Source organism: Danio rerio, chromosome 9 (genome assembly GCF_052040795.2).
Source record: "Danio rerio strain M-AB ecotype USA chromosome 9, GRCz13ab, whole genome shotgun sequence".
Classification (NCBI taxonomy): Eukaryota; Metazoa; Chordata; class Actinopteri; order Cypriniformes; family Danionidae; genus Danio; species Danio rerio.
This window is the reverse complement of record NC_141029.1, coordinates 53,974,960-53,998,514: the sequence shown is the minus strand read 5'-3', so window position 1 is coordinate 53,998,514 and position 23,555 is coordinate 53,974,960. Positions and strand designations below refer to the sequence as shown.

General features: G+C 33.1%; 1 protein-coding gene across 19 annotated transcripts in view; it reads right to left on the bottom strand.

Moving 5' to 3' along the window:
• baz2bb (bromodomain adjacent to zinc finger domain, 2Bb) overlaps positions 1–22,397 on the bottom strand; it is a 129,454-nt gene extending 107,057 nt beyond the window's left edge. For all 19 annotated transcript variants that reach the window (XM_087268425.1, XM_087268429.1, XM_087268438.1 and 16 more), the window contains exon 1: positions 22,242–22,397. The gene's annotated coding sequence lies outside the window, so the exon portion shown is untranslated. The remainder of the gene's footprint in view (positions 1–22,241) is intronic.
• Positions 22,398–23,555: the final 1,158 nt, after the last annotated feature.

Sequence of the window (23,555 nt, the reverse complement as noted above, 5' to 3'; positions counted from 1 at the left end):
CGTAAAACCTCCATAATGATGCTCTAAATAGGGTGGATAACAACTACTTCAGAGAAGAACCCCATCATTTATTTGGGCAAATTATATAGTTTTACACAAACAAGCATTAAAAAAAAAAAAAAAAATAGTTTTGATAAAAACATGCACTCACTTTTCATATTAACTGAAATATATGTAAATGGCACATATAGGGCCTGTGTTTCCTTTACAAATATTATTGAGAATATTACATATCCTATTCTAAAACATAAAATCACTTACAAAAGCTAACACATATTCTAATATCATATATAAATAAATAAATAAATAAATAAATAAATAATGAGGCTATTATTAAGAAATTAAATTTAATATTTATTATTTGGGGAAATGGAAAAAAATCCTACTTAAATAAAAAATATTAATCATATTAATGATGATGATGATGATGATGATGATTATTATTATTATTATTATTATTATTATTATTATTATTATTATAAGTTAAAATATTGTTTATTTATTTAATTTATTTGAATGGTTTACTTTTACAATCTGACACATGTAAATCACTGCAGAACTGTTCTAATCAACAGGCCCATGTCATATACAGTACAGATACTTAATAAATAACCCACTATAAATTAAAAGCATGAATGTATGCTGTGTTTTGTGTTCACAAGCTTTGGAGACATAACTTAAATTCTGCTTTTAAATAATAGGTCACCTAAAGCTTTCGTCATGAGCCACGGCTGTGTTCAAAATGACATCAATGTTTTCAAAGTGCACTGCGAAGGGAGCACAATTGTAAACAAAGATCGCTCAGACGGAACTGTAAAATACTTTGAAAGCAATTTACACAAAGAGTGATGACTTTAATGCTTTTTTATTTTTAATCATTCCAAGTTTAAATGTTAGAATGTTCTAAATGAATAGGGTATAGGGGGGATAGCTGGAAATAGAACACAGCCAGGAACTCTGTTTCTAACTACAGCTCCAGGGGTGTAGATGCAAGCATACAAGTTTGTGACACAGTTTGTGAATGTTCGTTGGAACGATGGATTTGGGAAACACTAAATCAATGAACTGTTTGTAACAACGGAACTTGCGACCTTAGTTGGTTTATGATGGTTTTCAGAAACACACCCCAGAGTGTGACCAGTCTGCATCCTCTCATTAGCATACTTGTCATTTTCATGGACGTGTTAAAATAAATGAATCCACACACATTTTAACATCTGTGGAGAATAAATGCTCCATAAAGGGAGGAATTCAACCCAAAATTGTCAGCAACAATGGTTATTTCCATGGCAAGAACAAAGCATAAAATGACAATAATATCATTCATCACAATATATTGCACAACAAAAATAGGTATCGTGAAAGGCCTAATTATATATGGATATTGGAAATATGGCGATAAATCAATATTTTGTCCCACGTCTAGTTCCCACTTTTCAACTAAGACATGGTATTCCAGACATTTGTCAGGTTTTTGTCCTCAATCTGCTCCAGTGTGCAGAACTAGTTTCTCATTGAAAACCTGCCTGAACTACTCTAGCTCTACTCTAGCCAATCAGAATCAAGCGTTCAACAGGCCCATAGTATTAACTAAATATACCCTTATTCTGTAACATCACAAGGTAGAATTCTCTTTCATTTAGCTGCAGGCATGAACACGCTCTCAGATTACACATCATATGGAAAAAGCAGAAAATACAATACATCCAGATGAAGAGACAAAACAATTCCTGCTCTCTGGGAAACTCACTTTTAGCAATATCAATCAATGTGAAGGCTAAAAATACTCACTGAAATCCTAGAAGAGACATCAGTTTATAATATGTTCAAGAAACATCTGGGGTAAAAAAAAAAAGTTGCTTAAACTGGTTTAAATTGTAATTAATAAAAATAATAGTAAAATTCTAGTGTTATAAATAATAACTGAATTCATTTTATAAATAAGTCAATAAAAAAAAATATTACAATAAAAAAAATTTAAACCATTTTTAAGCCGTTCACTTAATTAATCAGCAGAAAACCCTTTTATGACTTAAAAAAATTAACAAAAACTACATTGGAATCAATGTAAATGAATTTATAGTAATAATAATAATAATAATAATAATAATAATAATAATAATAATAATATTAATAAAATATTTTTAAAATAATAACAATATTAAAGAAAAATGTAAATACTGAACTAAAATTAAATTAAAATGTTTATTTTACCTATATGTGAAATGTTTTTTAACACTCTCAGATTACACATCATATGGAAGAAGCAGAAAATACAATACATCCAGATGAACACAACAGCCGAATGGACAAAACAAATCCTGCTACCTGGGAAACTCACTTTGAGCAACACTAATCAATGTTCAGGCATAAAAACAGCCTTTCATTTAAATCGTATAAGAGACATTGGTTTATAATGTGTTCAAGAGACATCTGGGGTATGATGTTATAAAAAGTAAAATAATAATAATATTATAAATAAGAAAGTAAAAAACATAAAACAACAATAACAATTAAATAAGTTAAATTCAATAAAAATAAATAAAATATAATGAAAAACTTGAACCTTTTTAGGGCACTAACCTAAATAATCAGCAGCAAACCCTTTTATAACTTAAAAAATAAACAAAAAATATTGTAATCAATGTAAATGAAGCTTTAATAAAAGAAAAAAAAGTTTAATAATAATCATAATCATATGTAAATATTCAACTAAAATTAAATGCAAATGTTTACACTATAAGTAAAATGTTTATTAAACATTATGGAGGTACATTTTAAGTTACATCCCCCAGCTTTTACATGCTCAAATCTTCAGTCACACCTTACTGAAACAACACACCAAACAGACCTGCAGAAACAAAACTATGAAACCCTGTCCTTACAGAAGTATTAGCAGTTTGTAAACATTTAGGATGCGCGTGCAGCGAAGTTGCAGAAAAAAAACAGGAGCGCTAGCATTTACAGCAAGGGAATGACATCCAGTGCGGTACAGAGTTTGTTGTATATTAGAGATAAGTTATATTGATTATATGTTATATATATTTTTTTACATAATGCTTTCAGTGTATCAAAACAGCTTGCAAGTGACAAAGTTATTCTGTAAGATGAACGTTAAAGTGAGCAGTGTTCGTCTGACAGGTTCATTTGCAATAGCACCCTCCCAATGGTTATTGGATAAGACGAAATGGCAAAGCATCCAGCCCCAAATATACAACTATTGAAACTCCAAATGATTTTACAAGAAAGAAGTTAAAGGTCTACAAGTCTTTGGATGCCTACAATGTTGTTCTGTGTGGTCATGTGCAGGAAATAATGTTCCATGATCACCAGATTCAAAACTGTGTAGCGCTAAAAACAGAGATTCTGCCTAGCCAAAGACAAGAAAAGAAGACAGAGCTGTACAAGGCCTGGGTAATCATTAACAAGCAAAGCTTTGCAACAGGGTATGTGAACATACTTCATTACATTTCATTCTTAGCATTCAGTGTCTGCAGTTTAATTCACTATATTTAACTGTTTTTTTCTGAAATTAGTGCTGCAATTAAAAATGAGTAATGTGTATGATTCATCTTAGTGTGAATTTACCTGATATAAAATGAGAACTGCAGAGTCCAGCATTTCTAATTAGGTCCTCACTCCATTCAGCTCTTCTAATTGCTGTTAGCCAAAGACATCTGCGGTTGGCATGTGGTGCACAGTAAAAGTTGTCTTTAGCAATTTGGCATCCTACCAAAAAACACGACATGTTGGCTATTGCAACCGGTCTTTTTTTTTTTGCAATATGCACGGTTAAACGGGTGTGACGTCATGTGCGACTCAGGTTGGTAATTCCCCTGTTTGCTGACTTAGACTCCAAACAGCCAATCAGAGAATCATAATGTACAAATACATTACATTATTGTCTTATTCAGATCAAGGCAAATGATTCCATTACTGATGTCCATGTAAACATACAGTAGTCATAAGCCCCAACACTAGAAAGAAAGTTTCCCTGATTTTGACGACAGCCTATCCACAGGTTAGTAGTAAGTTTATGTAATGTTAATTGCATAATGCAAATCTTAAATTCATGCAACACTCTCAGAAATAAAAGGTACGCGAGCTGTCACTGGGGTGGAACCTCTTCAAAAGGTACACATTTGTACATATTGGTACCTCAAAAGTATATATTAGTGCCTAAAAAATTTTAGAGGAACACTTTTGTACTTTTCAGGTACTAATATGTACCCTTGAGGTATTAATATGGTATAAATAAAGGTATTAAAATTTGCACCTTTTGAAAAGTTACCACCCCAGTGACAGCTCTCGTACGTTTATTTCTAAGAGTGTAACAAACAAATCATCAAAAGAAATATATTATTGCAATTCAATTCAAATATATACAATATGAATTGTTGTACACTTTAATTATATTGTTCAATTAAAATATTTAATAATTGAATAAATTCATCCTCCATTATTCTGTCGCTCAAAAGTATCTGTTTAGGCATTGGTACTGCTTTAAAAGTATTGATTTAGCACCCTTATCGAAATAATAATACCAAACCCTACTTACATATATCGTAAGGATGGCATAACAGAAAATGTTACTGATTTAAAATTTTGACTTTGCCATATGATGATTAAACTTGAACCAGGTTATCGTCCCATGCCTAATTCAAACCCAGTGTATTTTAAAAGCAAAGAGCTTTTAATGCTTGTAATGAAACAGTGCTCTATCCAGCCTTTCTGAATTGCCAGAACGTGTAAAAGGAAATACTGGATCTCTTTTATAAGCTCCATGTTTCATCATGCTCTAAAGGTCAACGCATAGAAAAGCTTCCTCCACCAACTGTTTGAAGCACTGACGCTAAAGAGACAGCTCGAGTTACAGATCAGTCCCAGTGCCGTTGTTTAAAGAGAAAGACGCATTGTCTTCACAAGAGACAGGACTCGTGATAATGATAGTGAGAAAGGGCTATGTTGTCAAAAGAGAGACTTTCGTGTTCATCCACACCCAGATTTAACTTCAACAGATGTCACGGAGCTCTCCTGCCAGCCAACAATCACGCACCTTTTTTCATTTCAAGACATCTCAGTTGACCTGAAATTCAAGAATAGGTAATCAGGCTGTTTTTGGTAGTGTCTCTTAAAAAAAAAAACATGAATGAAAAGATGGGCGACGCAGTGGCGCAGTAGGTAGGGCTGTTGCCTTACAGCACAAGTGTCAAACTCGGTTCCAAAAGGGCCACAGCTCTGCACAGTTTAGTTCCAACCCTAATTAAACACACCTGATCAAACTAATTGAGTCCTTCAGGCTTGTTTGAAACCTTCAGGTAAGTGTGTTGGAGCAGGGTTGGAACTAAACTGTGCAGGGCTTCGGCCAGGAATTAAGTTTGACACCCCTGCCTTACAGCAAGAAGGTCGCTGGTTCGACCCTCGGCTGGGTTAGTTGGCGTTTCTGTGTGGAGTTTGCATGTTCTCCCTGCATTCACGTGGGTTTCCTCCGGGTGCTCCGGTTTCCCCCACAGTCCAAAGACATGTGGTACAGGTGAATTGGGTAGGCTAAATTGTCCGTGGTGTATGAGTGTGTGTGAAAGTGCTGGATAAGTTAGTGGTTCATTCCGCTGTGGCGACCCGAGATTAATAAAGGGACTAAGCCAAAAAGAAAATGAATGGATAAATAAATACTCTTCATTAATTAATAAAAATTAAATCATTTATAAAATCTTAAAAAAAAACAAAAAAAACATTAAGCACAGCTGTCACTCAGCAGGCTTTACAGCGTATACAATCAGCCAATGACAAACACTCAAACAGTGTGAAGCAGTAAACAAGAAGGTAAAAGCAGTGGCATTTAACCATGAGCTCTTAACACTGCAGGAAGCCTCAGCGTGTGTTTGAGAAAAGCACCTGTGACGTCCATTTACCGCACATAGATTTAGAGAGAGAAAAAATAAATGAAATAAGTGAGCGAGACAGTCAATCTCCATCTTTTTAAAACCTCCACTTTAGCGTATATATTATATATTTATCGCTGGGTGTTACTAGCCTCACTAGAGCTGTGACTAACACCGTGATGTTTAACAGGGCTGCAGGATGGATATAAATACCAGCAGAAGTGCGATTATCAGATCGCAAACACAGCAATTTTTTTTAACTAATCTGTCTGCAGTGAGTGTTTTAGAGTGCACAAGTTGATGATATACAGTGTTAAAATACAGCCAGACCCGCAGTTAATAAAGGAGAAGCACTTAAAAACAAAAGAGATGAGTAAAGGGTTTACATTAAAATGAATATATTCAATGGTTTAACAGAGGCATCCGGCTCAAATTTTATTTTTGTTTTTTAAAATTAGCATCACTGCAGGCCTTCCTGGTTTTAAAAGCACGAAGAAAAAAAAAACCAACAGGGATGACATAAGTCGACCAGGGGTACGTTACGGAAATCCATCGTTAGCCAACTAAGGTCGCAATCGCAAGTTCCGTCATTTCAAACATAGTTTGTTGATTTGGAGTTTCCCAAATCCATCGTTCCAATGTATATTCGTAAACTTCGTCGCAAACTTGTATGCTTGCATCTACACGTCTGGAGCTGTAGTTAGAAACAGAGTTCCTGGCAGGCCCGGATTGGCTAATCAGGAGGACCTGGAGAATTCCCAGGGGGCCGGTCTGTTTTCTTGGCCGCGAGGGCTGGTGTCCCTAGCTGCTTGCACTCTCAGCAGTCACACTGTTTTCATTTATTTATTTATTTGACCATAGCTTCACTCTTTTTATCCACTATTTCGCTGCAGCTTCGCTCTTTTTATTTATTTTCTCGCAGCCCCCTGAGCAAAATGCAAGGCAAGGCAAGGCAAGTTTATTTATATAGCACATTTCATACACAGTGGCAATTCAAAGTGCTTTACATAAACAGGAATAAAAAAGACAAGTTTAGGAAAATAAAATGCAGACAATAAAAATTAATAAAAACAGATAAAAACAAGTTAAAATGAGTTAGAATAGGTTATAAAAGAATGAAAAAGAAAACGAAAAACATAATAGTGCGATCTGTCGGACGCAGCACAGTGCTCATTCAGTAAAGGCACAGCTAAACAGGTGTGTTTTCAGTCTTGATTTGAATGTGCCTAATGTTGGAGCACATCTGATCATTTCTGGAAGCTGATTCCAGCAGCGAGGGGCATAGTGGCTAAAGGCAGATTCACCCTGCTTTGATTGAGCTCTTGGAACTTCTAGTTTATATGATCCTAAAGATCTGAGTGATCTGTTAGGTTTGTATTCAGTGAGCATATCTGTAATGTATTGAGCTCCTAGGCCATTTAGTGATTTATAGACCAGTAATTATACTTTAAAATCTATTCTGAATGTAACTGGCAGCCAGTGTAGAGACCTGAGGACAGGTGTGATGTGCTCTGATTTTCTGGTTCTGGTCAGAATTCTGGCTACAGCGTTCTGGATGAGCTGCAAGTGTCTGACTGTCTTTTTGGGAAGGCCAGTGAGGAGTCCATTACAGTAATCCACCCTGCTGCTGATAAAAGCATGAACAAGTTTCTCTAAGTCTTCACTGGAAACAAAGCATCTGATTCTTGCAATGTTTTTGAGATGATAGTATGCTGATTTACTGACTGCTTTGACATGACTGTTGAAACTCAGATCTGAATGCAGCCTGCAGGTCAATGATGACGTAACTATCATTCTTCACCTTAGTGAATATAAGAATTCAAATGATTAATATTAATGAATCTTACACCTGCTCAATGAAAATCAAGTGATTCACTACCATTAATAAATTTGACATAACTTGATCAGAAATCGAAAAAGGGGAGAAAAAGATTAAGCCATCAATAGAAAGTAATACGGCGACGCAGTGGCGCAGTAGATAGTGCTGTTGCCTCGCAGCAAGAAGGTCGCTGGTACAAGCCTCGGCTGGTTCATTTGGAGTTTCTGTGTGGAGTTTGCATGTTCTCCCAGTGTTCCCGTTCCTCCGGGTGCTCCGGTTTCCCCCACAGTCCAAAACACATGCGCTAAAGGGGAATTGGGTAGGCTAAATTGTCCGAAGTGTGTGAGTGTGAATGAGTGTGTGTGGATGTTTCCCAGAGTTGGGTTGCGGGTGGAAGGAACATAGGCATCCACTGCATAAAACATATGCTGGATAAGTTGGTGGTTCATTCCACTGTGGCGACCCCAGATTAATAATGGGACTTAGCCGAAAAAGAAAATGATGCAAAGCATCTCATCAAAAATGGAAACATTTAATCCACTCATTCCAGTCAAGGAAAGCTCATGTGTGCATTTAAAGACGGTCTAACTGACAGGTTAAGTGAGTGTTTGTTTTGTGGTCACATCACAGCATGAAGATTAAAAGCCACCAACCTAATAAACCCTACCAATCCTGCTACTAGCTACTGACTAGTGTACTCCGTATATTCAGTAAGAGCTGCATGTGGCCTGAATGAACAGATGACGGGTGGTCTGAGGGTCTGCTGTCTGTGCCCGACACCAGACTCAACTCACAAAAGCACTCACGTCACGTCTGCAATCTTACAAAACACCAACCCGAGACAAAAGAGCAGATATTGCATTATGCATTCAAAGCCATGTCAGATTTTTTCAGCAGCACTTGGGGTCTACAGTAACTGCTGTCTTCAGAACCACAAACAGACCTCCTGAATCCCCCAGCATGACGATTAATGAGCAGATGATCGGAGAAGAGAGAGAGAAGTGAAAGATGGATAGTGCAGTGTATGATTTATTTAAATATTGTAATATAATTTTTTAATGATTATATTATTGGTACTTTTTTATTAATACTCCAAAAAATTTTATTAATTATATTCGTTTGAATACACACACACACACACACACACACACACACACACACACACACACACACACACACACACACACACACACACACACACACACACACACACAATTTTTTATAGTATATCATGTGGAAATGCTAAACTTTAATATAATAACAATAATAATAATTAATAATAATAATAATAAATCATTATTAAATTGTGTAAGTATTAGTATATTTGATATTATATATTATTATTAACATACATAATATAAAATAAATAATAAAAATATTCAAATAATAAAATAAAATTGCACATAAAAATAAAATAAACATAACATTCAAATAAGAAATAAAAATTAAATAAAGATTTAAATTTAATTAAAAAAAATAAATATCTAAATAAAATTACAATAAACTAAAAATTTTAATAAAATAACAACTTAAATAAAATAAAGATTTTAATAAAATGAAAATAATAAAAAAATATATAAAATAACAATACAAATAAAAATAACATAAAAGATAAAAGAAAAGAAAACAAAATAAAAAATGTAATAAAAATTAAACAAAAAAGTAGGGCTGGGTGATATGACAAACATCTCATATCTCAATAAAAGTCATCTCCTATCCTAGGTGTCTATTTTTCTCACTTTATTTGGAACTTAAGGGACTTATTTAGTCACATTGCACAGCCCTACAAAGCCGTGTCAGATTAATTCTGCAGCATTGGGGGTCTACAGTAACTACTGTCTTCAGAGCCCCAAACAGACCTCCTGAATCCCCCTGCATGACCGTTAATGAGCGCAAGATTGGAGAAAAGCGAGAGAGAAATGAAGGATGGATGGTGGTGCAAAAAAACTGGCATCAGGAAAACTGGCCTAATTACTGACAGCCCTGCGGTTCATTTGCTTTAAACACACCCAATATTTCCCCTTTTTTCTCCAAGATAAGAAGTACATTCTCCCTGACAGACTCAACTAATGGCCTCTTCTGAACAACTCTACAGCAATCCGTCATTTACAGACAGTAAAACATCTACATGGACTTCATTTACATGTAGAAGCATCTAGACACGCATGATAACAAAGATGCTCACAGGGAACTGTCAGTACATGAACAAGTCAGTCAATCCACCAACAGCGATCGATGCTAAAAAACTCAGTTTATTTCTATGAAGTGTGAGGACATGTTTAGTTAAAAGCATTTCACCGCATGTTATGCAGTATATGACTCTGTATGCGACAAATAAAAAAAGAGAATTTTAAAAGGGCTTCAGAAATCTGAAAAAAATAAATATATATACATTTAATCTAAAAATATCATACAATTATGCATTACACACACAAATGTTACACACACACACACACACACACACACACACACACACACACACACACACACACACACACACACACACACACACACACACACACACACACACACAGTTGAAGTCTGAATTATTAGCTCCCCTATGTTTTTACCCCCAATTTTAGTTTAACGGAGAGCAGATTTCTTCAACACATTTCCAAACATAATAGTTTTAATAACTGATTTCTAATAACCGATTTATTTTATCTTTGCCATGATGACAGTAAATAATATTTGACTGGATATTTTTCAAGACACTTCTATACAGCTTAAAGTGACATTTAAAGGCTTAACTAAGGTAATTAGGTTAACTAGGCAGGTTAGGGTAATTAGGCAAGTTAATGTATTATGATGGTTTGTTCTGAAGACTATCGAAAAAATATAACTTAAAAGTGCGAATAAAATAAAGTATTTAAATTATTTTTAAAAAAATTAAAACTGCTTTTATTCAAGCCGAAATTAAACAAACAAGTCTTTCTCCAGAAGAAAAAATATTATCGGACATACTGTAAAATTTCCTTGCTGTTTAACATCAATTCGGAAATATAAAAAAAAAAAAAAATTCAAAGGGGCTAATAATTCTGACTTCAACTGTGTGTGCATGTGTGTGTGTGTGTGTGTATGATAGTAATTAATCAATTAAATAATTGACATCCATTTGATAATGAAATGTATAGAAAAACAAGAAATATAACTACTGTAATCACTTAAAGTTAAAGTTTATTATTAATTAATAGTAAACAAACACAGATAAAATATAGAAAACTACAATTTTTATATAAATACAAACATAATAATATTAATAATAATTATTATTACTATTATTAACATTAGATTACAAATGTTTACATCATTTATTAAGTGTTTTAGTACATTTATATTTTTATACTTGATCATGATGACATCTTACACATATTACAGCAATATTGCAGAATAATTAATAATATTACTCAATATAAAATGCGTTAAATAATTATTTTATTAAACAAGTAACAAAATAATAACTTTTTTATGTTTATATTTTTATAGTATTTAAAAAAGAAAAATGTAAAATAAAACGTAAAAAGTAAAACGATCAAGATGACTACAAAAAACTATTTCACATTTTAAAAATAATATTACTCACAGTATTGAATATTTTAAATATAATTAATACAAGATTATTGTTATTATTATTAATGATAATAATAATAATAACATCAGAACCTGTTCAATTTAATAGTGACAAGAAAGCAAATCACAATGTTGTTTTCAGTTACAGTACAGTAGATAGTGCAGCTTTACGTCACAAATCAGCATGACAAAAATACATTTAACAATAGTTTAGTTTATAAAAACATAAATATGTCTGTGTGTGCAATGTATGTCTTACGCTTAACAAGACAACTAGTGTCTAATATCATCCTGCTGTTTTAGAAAAGCAATAAGTCAGTCAGTTTCAGCGAACAAATAATAACTGTAACACAGCCTTTCATGACTTTAATACACTATATAAAACAGATAAACAAACAAACGCTGGAGTCGACTAACACTACGATATAGTGTTTATCCTGACTTTAAAATAAATGCATTTATAGTTGAAGTCAAAATTAAAATCCTGGAATTTCTTTTTCAGATATTTACCAAATGAAACCACTGTTAATAACTTGCCTAATTAACCTAACTTGCCCAATTAACCTAGTTAAGCCTTTAAAAGTTGCTTTAAGCTGATTACTAGTCCCTTGAAAAATATCTAGTCAAATATTATTTACTGTCATCAGGACAAAGATAAAAGAAATCAGTTATTAGAAATGAGTTATTAAAACTATTATGATTAAAAATGTGTTGAAAAAAATCCTCTCTCCATTAAACAGAAATAAGGGAAAATAAATATAGAGGATGGCTAATAATTCTGCCTTCAACTGTATGTTTATAGTTGCGTTATATTATGTTTGCACTGAGCAGTGATTTTGCCAACACTTAAAAGTGCTGTTTCAAGCACTATTCCAGTAACCTTGAGCTAATGTTGTTCCTGCCACGAGAGCAGAGCCTGATAACATGCAGCACATTCAAATGGCAGCACCGTGTCATTTTTCATCCCTTAAAATACCAGCTATGAAGCAGAGTGGTTTGTATTCATAGAAGGTTGTTGCACTTTCAAGGATGACAGTGGTGAATAAATGGGTGTTGACCTTCTGCTTTATTATTTGAATCTCTGGTCAGATGATTTCGCAGAAGTGTCAGTATAATCTCATTTCCCTTATCGCTGCGATGGCTATACAAGAAATGCATTTCAGAAGGAGAATCCATCTGTTTATGGCATGCATGTATGTGCATGCTTTACATATTTAATTAGATGCACAAGTTAAGTAGGTTGTCTGGGTGAATCTCAGGAAAACATCCACTTTATAATATATATATATATATATATATATATATATATATATATATATATATATATATATATATATATATATATATATATATATATAATGTATATATTATATATATATATATATATATATATATATATATATATAATGTATATATTATATATATATATATATATATATATATAATGTATATATTATATATATATATATATATATATATATATATATATATATATATATATATATAATGTATATATTATATATATATATATATATATACATACATACATGTGTGTGTGTATATATGTATATGTATGTATGTATGTATGTATGCATGTATGGTTGTGTGTGTGTGTGTGTGTGTGTGTGTGTGTGTGTGTGTGTGTGTGTGTGTGTGTGTGTATATATATACACCCCGCCCCCGTTGCAAATCCATTTACAAAAAATACACACTCAGGCCCCGTTTACACTAACAGGTCTTAGTTTTTAAATGGCATTTTAGAACGAAAACAATCCACATCCAATTTGGCGTTTCACCTAGCATTTTTAATCAGCCCTCCTTCCTTCCACAATACCGCTGAAAACGCACATCACGTGACCACAAACACACACACACACGCACGCACGCATGGGCGCGCATGCACACACGCACAGGCACTGTCATGCGCTCAAGACAGTGGTTCCAGGCAGTCAGCAGGTCAGTAGACTGGTTCAATCTTTCACTTTTACGCTTGTACTTCATTTTAGTGTAAACCTCAGATAGATACTGTTGGTTGTGCACCTTTTATACCAACCAAGTTTGTCGGCACCACTTTAATGACACGGATCACTCCACCTATTCACGAGTTCCGTGGAAAAAGTGATTGACAGGTGGCAATTATGAGTGTAACTTATCTCTATTCATTTATGATTTGGTCATGGGTAAAACAAGGACCATGCAGGTCCGGTAGTTAAAACGATAGGCAACAAATAATTAATTAATTATGAATTTTAATCATAATTATTTATTATTAATAATTATTCATAATTAATTCACCGCCGCCTATGATGTGACGATGTTATCGTCTATCATGATGTTTCATATTAGACATCGTACCCTATTATAAAATATATATTTAAAATATTTATGTTATATTATTCTGCGTGTGTGTGTGTGTATAAATGTAAATATATAAATAAATAAATAAATAAGAAAATAAATAAATATATATATATATATATATATATATATATATATATATTTATATATATATATGGGCGAGGCAGTGGCGCAGTTCTCCCTGCTTTCGCGTGGGTTTCCTCTGGGTGCTCCGGTTTCCCCCACAGTCCAAAGACATTCGGTACAGGTGAATTGGGTAGGCTAACCCAATCCGCTGCATAAAAACTTGCTGGATAAGTTGTCGGTTCATTCCGCTGTGGTGACCCCATATTAATAAAGGGACTAAGCTGACAAGAAAATGAATGAATGATTGAATATATATATATTTACACACAAACACACACACACAGTTGAAGTCAGAATTATTAGCCCCCCTTTGAATTTTTTTCTTATTTAAATATTTCCCAAATGATGTTTAACAAAGCAAAGAAATGTTCACAGTATGTCTGATAATATTTTTTACGTTCAAGACTCATTTTTGAACATGACATTTTTGAATATGAGTTCACTGACCAAAAAATGGCCTCCACAGTAACCAGATCTCAATCCAATAGAGCACCTTTGGGATGTGGTGGAACGGGAGACTCGCATCATGGATGTGCTGCCGACAAATCAGCAGCAACTGCGTGATGCTATCTTGTCAATATGGAGCAAAATCTCAGAGGAATATTATCAGGATCTTGTTGAATCTGTGCCATGGAGGATTAAGGCAGTTCTGAGGGCTAAAGGGGGTCCAACTCGGTACTAGTAAGGTGTACCTAATAAAGTGGCCTGTGAGTGTATGCCAATCTGATTACACAAAGTAGGACATGTTCCTGGATTATCTATGTTGATCCTGGAACACCATTTCAATCAGTCAATCAAAATTATGGGATTGGTTTACAGTATACTGTATGTTAAGTTTAGGCTTACGGTTAGGTTTATGCACCTACATGATTGTTATCCCACTATAACTCCCCTCTGATCTTGGCAATAATTTACAGTTATGCTTGAGTTTAGGAGCAAGGAATATAGGTATGAATTACATTTCTTTTCTCATATGTAGTTGTCAATATTTATTTAGTAAGTAAGGCAATTCCTTGTCAACATTTGACTGGACTAAACTGTTTTGAAGTTAAAAGACAATGCAAGTAAAATGTCATCCACCTCCTAAACCCAGATTATTCAAATGAATTTTTATGTTTGCAGCTGCTGAAAATAAAAGTGTAAACCTTGCCTGAAGTTAATTTGACTATATTATACATTTATATATACACAGTACACAACAACCAACTCCAGGGTTTCTTTCTCATGGTCGATTCTGACTGAGAAACGCCTCCAATCTGGTTTCAGCCAAGGGAATGAGAATCCTCACCACCAAAGGCTTTGTCTGTGAATCCGTGTTTCCCTTTCAAGTGACAAAATAAAGGTACGACCACAAAACAAGTCCTGACAGCTGTAGATTCTTCCTGCAGCCGAGATGCAACAAGTACATCACGGGCCGCTTTTGTGTTCAACTGCTGCGCTACAAAAAGCAACAATAGACATTTGTTTGCTCTACAAAAACCGGAGTTTTGAGAGAATGTATTAGTATAATCCATGTCTCCGAGAAGGGGGAGGGAAAAAAAGGAGGGTCTTCCATGTCATTTTTTTCTCCCTCAATTCATTTTCACTAATGGCTTCCAAGCATCTCCACACAATCAGGCAGCTGCTGCGTGGTCGATGCATCAGCGAGGACGAGAAGAGATGCACATTCCCAGTAGAGATCCGAAAAAACAGCAGACACTCAGCAATACAGCTGCTCCCCTGCATTAGCTCAAAGAAACAGCACACGGGCCTTTAAAGCACTTACCAATAATAACAACTAAGCTGAGCACTGCTCTGATGCAGAGTGCGGAGTAACTAACTACAAGAAGCACCACCACTAACTTAAACATATTTCATTCATTCAGTCATTCATAAATTCAGTCATTCATTCATTCAATCATTCATTGATTCACTCAATTCGCTCACTCATCCATTAATTTAATTCATTCATTACTTCATTAACACACATTCATTCATTCACTCACTCATTCAATAATTTGCTCACTCACTAAAATATTGATTCACTTATTATTAATTCACTCAATCAATTGCTTGCTCACTCGCTAATTCATTAATTCACTCATTCAATAATTCGCTCACTCACAAATTCATTAATTCAATAATTCCCTCATTCAATAGTTCTCTCACTCACTAATTCACTCATTTAATAATTCTACAATTCACTCATTCAATAATTCTACAATTCACTCATTCAATAGTTCCCTCACTCGCTAATTCACTCATTCAATAATTCTATAATTCACTCATTCAATAGTTCCCTCACTCACTAATTCACTCATTCAATAATTCTATAATTCTCTCATTCAATAGTTCCCTCACTCGCTAATTCACTCATTCAATAATTCTATAATTCACTCATTCAATAGTTCCCTCACTCACTAATTCACTCATTCAATAATTTTATAATTTACTCATTCAATAGTTCCCTCACTCACTAATTCACTCATTCAATAATTTTATAATTCACTCATTCAATAGTTCGCTCACTAACTAATTCACTCATTCAATAATTCTCTCACTCAGTAATTCAATAATTCACTAATTCATTAATTCACTCATTCAATAATTTGCTCACTCACTGATTCATTAATTCACTCATTCAATAATTTGCTCACTCACAAATTAATTTATTTACTCATTCAATAATTTGCTCACTTACTAATTCATTAATTCACTCTCAATTCACTCGTTCAATAATTCGCTAACTCACTAATTCATTAATTCACTCATTTATTAATTCACTTACTCTGGTTCATTAATTTACACTTGCTCATTAACTCACTCTCTCATTAATTTACTCAATTACTAGTTCACTCAATAATTCATTAATATACTCACTCGTTTATTCACTCATTCATTATTTCACTCACTCAATTCACTCACTCATCAATTCATTAATTTAATCATTAATTCACTCTCATTAATTCACTCACTCATTAATTTACTCATTAATTCACTGACTTATTAATTCACTCATTTACTAATTCGTTAATTAACTTACTCAATTCACTCTCTCATTAATTCACTCAATCACTAGTTAACTAAATAATTCTTTAATATACTCACTCCTTTATTCACTCATTCAATAATTCACTCACTCAATTCCCTCACTCACTCACTCATTAATTCACTCACTCAATTCCCTCACTCACTCACTCACTCATTAATTCACTCACTCATTAATTTACTCATTAATTCACTTACTCAATTCACTCATTAATTTACTCAATTAACTCACTCATTATTCATTAATTTACTCATTAATTCACTCCCTCACTAATTCATTAATTCACTCATTTATTAATTCACTTACTCTGATTCATTAATTTACTCTTGCTCATTAACTCACTCTCTCATTAATTCACTCAATCACTAGTTTACTCAATAATTCATTAATATACTCACTCTTTTATTCACTCATTCATTATTTCACTCACTCATTAATTCATTAATCCACTCTCATTAATTCACTTACTCATTAATTTACTCATTAATTCACTGACTTATTAATTCACTCATTTACTAATTCGTTAATTCACTTACTCAATTCACTAACTCATTAATTCACTCTCTCATTAATTCACTCAATCACTAGTTAACTAAATAATTCTTTAATACACTCACTCCTTTATATTCACTCATTCAATAATTCACTCACTCAATTCCCTCACTCACTCACTCATTAATTCACTCACTCATTAATTTACTCACTCATTAATTTACTCATTAATTCACTTACTCAATTCACTCATTAATTTACTCAATTAACTCACTCATTATTCATTAATTTACTCATTAATTCACTCCCTCACTAATTCATTAATTCACTCATTTATTAATTCACTTACTCTGATTCATTAATTTACTCTTGCTCATTAACTCACTCTCTCATTAATTCACTCAATCACTAGTTTACTCAATAATTCATTAATATACTCACTCTTTTATTCACTCATTCATTATTTCACTCACTCATTAATTCATTAATTCACTCTCATTAATTCACTCACTCATTAATTAACTCATTAATTTACTGACTTATTAATTCACTCATTTACTAATTCGTTAATTCACTTACTCAATTCACTAACTCATTAATTCACTCTCTCATTAATTCACTCAATCACTAGTTAACTAAATAATTCTTTAATACACTCACTCCTTTATATTCACTCATTCAATAATTCACTCACTCAATTCCCTCACTCACTCACTCATTAATTCACTCACTCATTAATTTACTCATTAATTCACTTACTCAATTCACTCATTAATTTACTCAATTAACTCACTCATTATTCATTAATTTACTCATTAATTCACTCCCTCACTAATTCATTAATTCACTCATTTATTAATTCACTTACTCAATTCACTCTCTCATTAATTCACTCAATCACTAGTTCACTTACTCACTAATTCATTAATCTACTCACTCATTTATTCCCTCATTCGTTAATTCACCCAATCACTCAACTCACTCATTAATTCACTCACTCATTAATCCACTTACTCATTCTTCGTTTATTTATAAACTCTCTGCTTACAAATATTTAGCTTCAATATAAATTGCCCATGTCTTGGAGTAATTCATTGTGATGCGATTTACCTCTTTACTTCTGTGTGCGATATGATTGGACAGGAATCACAGGAATATTTTTTTCCTGGTCTATGGAGATTAGAAAAATCAAAGTACTGCAGGTACTGCAGGTGAGTGAGTGTGATGGCAGGTTGAAGCAAAGCAGTGGAGTAAATGTACCAATACTGCACTAAAAATGTACTCAAGGGAAAGTAAAAGTACAAATGTTTAAAACTACTTAGTAAAGTACAATTCCTGAGAAAAACTATTTAACTACAGTCATTTGAGTATTTGTAATTTGCTACTTTACACCACTCAATTTAATACCTGAAAGTGTAAATTAGGCTATTTTTCAAATATATTTAATAATTAATTATTACAAAGCAGGGACTACGCTGAAGGACAGGGAAAGTGAAAGTGATGAACTCTTTTTAGCTCTCTTTTTCCTTGGGCTCTCGTCTTCCTTCTTTTATGTCCTCAGCTGATCACATGCCTGAAGTAGTTTATACAAACAGCAAACGTCATATTTTTGTTCTTCCTCAACACCACAAAACCTCCAGTATGATATGACTATTTTGAGAATTCACACACTCAAATAATATATAGCACTGCCCAATTGTGGATTCATTCTGGAGAATCAGTTTGCTCAGAACCAATTCAAAAATGAATCGATTCCTAATGCATTTTAGATTATTTGAGCTCTTCTGTGTTGAAACTGGTCTTACACAGCAGTGTGTTCGGTGTCGAGACTACATTCACAGCTGGTATATTGAGAGCTCAAATGCGGAGAGATTTAAGCTCATTTCACGGATCTCTTGTGGCTTACAGCACAATGTCATGCTGTTAGGAAGACGCTCGCATCTCTGGCGTCTTGCATTGAAAAAGGGAAAGAGGTAAAAAATGGAGCAGACAAATAGAGAAGGAGAGAATTACATTGGATATATCAGACAAACTCAATCTGAAAATCTAGAAGAAAAATAAAAATGCTGAGGAAAAATGACCACATTTTGGTAACCATAAAAGGTAATTCCTATTATTGTCAATGGCTCATTTAAAATAGTTTATCGTTTAATTTTAAGCCAGTGACAACTGTCTCACTCACAAAATTGAATCTAAATTATATTCAAAATTATAAGACTTAATGTCACTTAACGCAAGTAAACATGACTATAAAGATAATTTCAAGAGTTTAAATAGAGAGCAGTTACATATCAAAAGTCAAATAAATCTAGGTAATATGAACAAGATAATAAGGTAACTTTTCCAAAAACTTATCCAAAAAGATTTTTAAAAGTAAATACTTCAATTTACTTTACTACACATACAAGCGGAGATATTAGCAATGTTATTTTACTGGTAGACGTGCAAAAAATAAGTACTTAATGCTTTAAATTCCTTAATTTATTTTGACAACTAATAGGTGCAAACATGTTCCTCTCAACTAATCAGCAACAGAAACATTTAATCGTGTATGAGAACAGTAACCTTCTGATCCACAAACCATAACATCACAGACAAAAAATATATATTTTTAGAAGGCCCACATGGAATCTGCGCCCGCATCAATTTACCCCATAATTGTTTATTTACTTCTGTAAATGTGTGTAAATTCATATTTATTCAGTTTTTGAATTAATGTCAGTAATATTATTGACCAATATGAAAATATTAATATGATTTATTTACAATACAGTTTGTAGAGTAATATTTTCTGTCTTTTAGTAGAGATATTACATGAGAGACTTGCTTTGTTTACCAAATAAAGTGAATGTAATTACATTAAACATTAAATACAAGTTTAAAAGGTAGTACTTTTTATTTCATATATTAAGGTTGTAGTTACGATACTCCCAAAAAATGTTTCGCATAAATCTTAAGATTTTTTTACAAAATTCTCACAATTTTGTGCAGAAATAGCCAAAAAATGTCCGCAGATTCTGTCTGGCCCTAATTTTTTGTCTTGTTTTTAAGCATCAAAACTATGCATTTTAATAGACACATCAGTAACCCTTTTGACATCAGAAAACAGCCCATTTCCTTTACAGAATCAACGACTTTGTCTAACAACAATAAATAAAAAGGACACATAAATGAGCAGTCGTATATTGTGGGCAAGACTCATGAATTCTGTAACATCATATAACAGGAACAACATCAATATTTCAACCATATTTTCTCATTTCCACAGTTATAACTGGTGACATATTGTACAAATTAAACATGACTGAGTTAATTTGATTAATAAATCAGACTGAATATCCAAAACACACATTAACTCCAGTACAAAACACCTTTTAAAGGTGGTAAAGTTGGTTTTATAGTCACACATTCGCATTTTCTCCTTTATAATATAATTTCAGAATTCGTTTGTTTGCAAATTCTGAAAAGTGATTCATATTAGCAGCCTAAATATTGCTAATGTTGTTTTAAAGTCATACTTGCATGTGATTTGAGACCATATAATCAAAGTACCATGGTAAACACTATCCGGAGCATGTTACAAGTTGTTTCACAACAAAGGTGCGAATGTAAAACCAACATACCTCAATACAAACATGAATTTACAGTGCATGACTTCCTCTCCACTGCTGTTAACTTCAAAAAGGTAAAGTTGGTTTTATATTCCGATATATAGACATTCTCCTTAATAATATAATTTCATAAAAGTATTCTTGGCAAATTCTAAATAGAGAAAACATATAGGCAGCAAATGACTATCAAACTACAACATTGTTCACGGGGAATTAGATAGTGTTAATGTTGTTCAGAAGTCATACTTGCATGCTAATATTCAAAGTAACATGGTAAACAATACAGAGACTGCTAAATGAACGAATGTGCGAATATAAAACCAACTTACTGAGGTAAAGTTGGTTTTATATTCGCACGATTGTTCATTTTTGAACAGTGACAATTTGTGAATGTTCCTATATTATACTTTGAATATTCTGTCTGAAATTGCGTGTATGACTTTAAAACAACATTAGCACTATTAAATTGACTGAACACTGTTGTACTTTGATAGTCATTGGCTGCTAATATGATTTATTGTGGCAAAGTTGGTATTATATTCACAAATTCGTTTAGTGACAACTTGTGACATATATTGTTTACCTTGGTACTTTGATTATTCAGACTGAAAATCCGTGTAAATATGGCTTCAACACTATCTTCAAAACAACATTAGCACCACTGAACGTGTTGTACTTTGATAGCCATTGGCTGTTAGTATGATTTCACTCTTTAGGATTGGCAAATAATTCTTTTCTGAAATACTATTATTGAGATGTAAGTCTGAATGTGCGAAAATAAAACCAACTTTGCCTCAATAACCAACTTTACCTCTGTTAACTTCAGCTGACACCAACAACGATTAAATAATGATCCAAATTTATCTTAACCGTTAACGTTACTATTTTTAAAGGGGTTATTTATAAATGAAGATATATTTATAGCTAAAATCGTACAACAGGAACACATAAAATGAACTAGCGAAAACAAATCGATAAACAGCGAACATGTACCCTACCAAAAACACAAGTTTGCTTTAAATTTCAACATAAAAACTGATACAAAACACAAAAGCCTCACTGACATATAAACTGCTCATTAACCTGGTGATGCTAGTGTACACAAAGAGTACTTGACGTCCCTGTCATACGACTTTACGCGCGATTATTAAACAGAAAAGCCACTTTTAAGAATAAAATCACTACCCTTTTTAAATGTAAGATCTCCAACAACAACTTTTACGTCAGAAAACGATTAAAACCGCATCTTTCTGTGAGTTTGAAACTGTTATTCTCAACCTGCCTCAAATAGCAAACACAGACGAGCACGCGCGCGTGAAGGACTGAAGGTCAGATTAATGAAATAACTCACTCACCTTTTGTTTTCACTTCTGATAAATCCTCCTGCGACCCTCACAGGTAATTTCCGAGCGGTTTCTTACGTATCCTGGAGAGGAATGAAGCGGTGCTGTGTGTTTGACTTCTGCTCTGAGAGAGAGTGTGTGTGTGAGTGTGTGAGAATCTTCAACGGCGGAGTGAAGCTTTACGTTCGGCTGCACTTGAAGAAAACGGCGTGACGTCACAAAAGCATTTGCTCAAAACATCAGCGCATCCTCCGTGTCTTTTTTGTGTCATTATGAATAAATTTAAGGCCCTGCAGGTACAAAAAGACTACTAGTACTGATAAATAATCTATCTATCTATTTATCTATCTATCTATCTATCTATCTATCTATCTATCTATCTATCTATCTATCTATCTATCTATCTATCTATCTATCTATCTATCTGTTCATCTGTCCGTCCATCCATCTATCTATCCATCCATCCATCCATCCATCCATCCATCCATCCATCCATCTATCTATCTATCTATCTACCTATCTATCTATCTATCTGTTCATCCGTCCGTCCGTCCATCCATCCATCCATCCATCCATCCATCCATCTATCTATCTATCTATCTATCTATCTATCTATCTATCTATCTATCTATCTATCTATCTATCTATCTATCTATCTATCTATCTATCTATCTATCTATCTATATTTATCCATCCATCCATCGATGGATGGATGGATGGATGGATGGATGGATGGATGGATGGATGGATGGATGGATGGATGGATGGATGGATGGATAGATGGATAGATAGATAGATAGATAGATAGATAGATAGATAGATAGATAGATAGATAGATAGATAGATAGATAGATAGATAGATAGATAGATAGATAGATAGATAGATAGATAGAGCTCATCAGCATAAATGAGTTCATTCATCCACTTCTGAAAATGAATATCTTTATTGATTTCTCAGGGAATAATCTAATAATTTATACATTTAAACAAAGCTTTATTAAACAGTTATATTAATTAAAAATTTAAAGTAGATTTTGGTCACCCAAAGTCTTTAGTAATAGAAAGATTATTCTAAATTTTATAATTTTTATTTAGATTTTTCCTGTTTATTAAAATGGTATTATTTATTTATGTATTTATCAACATATTAAATTGGGTGTACGCATTTTTGGACTATGATCTTAAGTGTTTTTTTGTTAGATTAGTTCCAGTTTTAGTATCTAATGCATATGTGCAAATAAAGCGTCCTATATAAAATATTAATTTTAAAGAGAGATCCACAAGGGGGTTACTCATTTATACTCTTTTTTTTTTTTGTATTACATG